The sequence below is a fragment of the Vigna unguiculata genome, chromosome 11 (genome assembly GCF_037176805.1).
Source record: "Vigna unguiculata cultivar grain cowpea cultivar isolate G323 ecotype 2 chromosome 11, ASM3717680v1, whole genome shotgun sequence".
In the NCBI taxonomy this organism is placed as follows: domain Eukaryota; kingdom Viridiplantae; phylum Streptophyta; class Magnoliopsida; order Fabales; family Fabaceae; genus Vigna; species Vigna unguiculata.
The window spans coordinates 26,564,803-26,567,802 of NC_140802.1; the positions used below are offsets into that span (position 1 = coordinate 26,564,803).

Here is a 3,000-nt window from a genome sequence, read left to right on the forward strand (position 1 = left end):
ATTATTTAATATAATAATAAAAGAGAAATGTTATTCTATTTTATATACTCTTTAATACACTAGTTAATTATACATGGTCGTATACCGAACGATTACATTATAATTATAATACATTTTAATTAAATTTATTTCTTGTAAATATAAATCTTAAAAATCATTCATCAAATATATGTCAGCAAAATATTTGTACAATAAAGATTAAAAAAATCAATTTTTTAATAATACAATAATTAAAAACTAAAAGTTAGTTTCTATTTTGATTATTTTTACTGATTAAAATTTAGTTTCTAAAATAAATTCAAAATGACTAGAAAATAATTTTTAATTACTTCTTAACGATGCATGCGATATTATTATTTTATATTTAATTAATTTCTGATAATACTGATATTATACAATATATTTATTTATTTATAGTAACATTTTTAAAACATATCGCAATATTAGGATGTATATAGTAACATTTTTAGTAGATGTGATTAGCAAATGTTAGTGAAAATAGAAAAAAAGTGTAATATGTACAGTGACATTTTTAAAAAAGTGTTACAATATTAATATTAATATTCTTTATAGTAACAAGTTTAAGAAAATGTAACTATATTATATTAATAGTAACATTTTTAATCAATGTAGCTAGGTAAATGTTGCAGTAGCTACTAAATGCTGAAGTCAAAAGTCTTCTTTTACTATGCTTTGATTGATTGGGGAACAACAGTATAATGTTGAAAAAACTGATGTCAAGACTTTTCGCTGCACTAGTGATGGAGGAGTGGAGGAGGACACGGTGGTGAAGAAGTTTGATACAAGGAAACACTGTATGCACAATATAATCAGAGTAATGAGGCACATTAGAATCAAGATTAGTGGTAAAGAAATTAGGGCACAGAGACACATCTGTTTTCAATTCAAGTAAATTTTAACGTCATTTTTCTTAAGGGCGGTTTTACTAAAATGCCTCAATAGTAAATTACAAAATATTTGAAGTCGGTTTGAAAACCGACGGAGTATGGTAACTCAATTTTTTTTTATCGTTATATTTTAGTAACTGATAGATAGATGAGCTTTGTGTTCTTCGTAGATAGAGAAGATTCCTTTTTTCGGTAAGCCATCTTCTCTAATGTCATCTTCTCTTTTTCTTTTAAATCCATATCCTCTCTGCTGGAACATTCTTGTAAATCATCTTCTTCTCATGCAATTTTCGCAATTTTATTCTTGTAGGTATTTTTCCCCATTTTTTCTCTTTCTGTAGTTTATTTTTCTCTTCAAATTTGTTTCCTTTTCAAATTTCAACTTCTCATGAATCCTAATTTTAATCCCTATATGTGTTTTTGAATTGATTTTAAGGCAAAGCTCAATCCAGGTGTACTCTAATATATGTCAATTAATGATCTATTAAGATAATTAATATTCTGAAGAATAACTTTTACATTAGCCAAAGTCTCCAAAGGATGCTTTCTAAACATCTACAATCATGCCACCTTTTAACGTGGTAGAGATTCTTGATGACGAAGAATTTGGGGAAGCTGATGCTACTAGTTTGGAGTATGATGAGAATGTTGTTAAGTTTTGTGCAGAACTAGAGCTCTTGATTAGTAGTCATATCAAATATAATAAATTATGCAAGTATTATACTGCTGAAACAGATAAAATAATTCCCAGATGATATTTTGACAGGAGCAGAGTGAGCAACATAAGATGTTCTTATTTCAACTTCTTAAAAATATGCCTTTTAACAAGAGGAGTGATAAGGAGGAGCAGATTGGTAAAACAACAGTACCTAAAAAGGCTGGTGCTTTAGAAGAGTTGCCAAGCGGAAATATGGATAAAATGCAGGTGTACAAGAGTGGAGCAACCAAACTCAAACTAGGAGAAGCTCTTCCTTAAATTAGTCATCTTTCACAATTTGATACATGTGTTTTTATCAAATAACGCACTTCCTTAATTTACTCATCTGTTCACAATTTGGTAATAACTTTGAATTTGAAAACTTACAGTGATGTAAAAAACACACCAAGAAGGAATCTATTGGCGTTTATCTAGTTACAAGTATTGATCCAATACCTTTGGAGGCCTTCACTCTTCAAGTGAGCATGTCTAATGTTATTGTCTAATTCGTTTTGTCATACATTTTTTCTTATTTTTTCTCTTTCAGGAGACAACAGACAAGCTGAGGAAGAAAGTGAGAAGCAAGTGATTGCAAAGAAACAGAAGATAGAGGAGGTTGTTCAGAAACAAAAGAAGGAAACAAAGGTGCAAAAGAAGAAGGAAAGCAATTCTGACGATTCTTCTTCTAATGAGGTATTGCACAAGTCTATTCATGGTTTAAAATTACTAAAAATGCTTAAAATTTACGTTAGTTGAAATATAACTCATTGGTATTTTTATGGGCTTTCTCATGATTTTTTCTTTTTTTGGTTTCAGAAACCAGGTGCCAAGAATGGATTTGTAGCTGCAGCTTCAAGCTCTTCTGATTCATTTGGGGAGTCCTCTGACGAGGATGATGTGAGTAACACATTTCATCATATCTCAACTGGTGAAAGCCAACTCAAATTATTTGGTATTTTTTGTTTGTTGAAATATTTACAATTCCTCTTTTCTGGATATTGTTTTATGGTTCCAAAAACCAAGGTGTGGTCCCTGCTGCAAGGAAAAATATAACATCTTCTAACAAGAAAACTTAGCTTAGTGGAAGTTCTGATCAGGACGATGTAGGTTTTAAACCCAGTGTCACACCAAATTGTTGTATATTTTATTTGGAATTAAAAGAAGAAATTATATCAAGTTGATTGTTCAGTGTGTTTATATTGGGACAATCTTCAGGTGAGCTTGGAGTTTGACTTTGCAAAAGCAACTATGTCGTTACGCTCTTTTCCTTAATGCAGAGGTTAATTGCCTTAGTTATTAATATTTAAAGCTTAACAATGGTGATTTATCATCATCCTTCTAGAAACCACGTGTTAACCTGTATTTGATAAAAACAAAGCATCTAACTCATGAAAT

At 30.0% G+C, this 3,000-nt stretch overlaps 1 long non-coding RNA gene across 2 annotated transcripts; it reads left to right on the top strand.

Moving 5' to 3' along the window:
* The first annotated feature begins 980 nt into the window (after window positions 1–980).
* Window positions 981–2,781, top strand: LOC114168441 (uncharacterized). Of its 2 annotated transcripts, none has more exons than XR_014986182.1 (3): window positions 981–1,100; window positions 2,153–2,298; window positions 2,422–2,781. It is a non-coding gene; the product is annotated as an uncharacterized LOC114168441 (long non-coding RNA). The 2 variants fall into 2 exon arrangements; XR_014986183.1 differs by lacking the exon at window positions 981–1,100 and adding an exon at window positions 1,656–2,084.
* The last annotated feature ends 219 nt before the right edge of the window (window positions 2,782–3,000 follow it).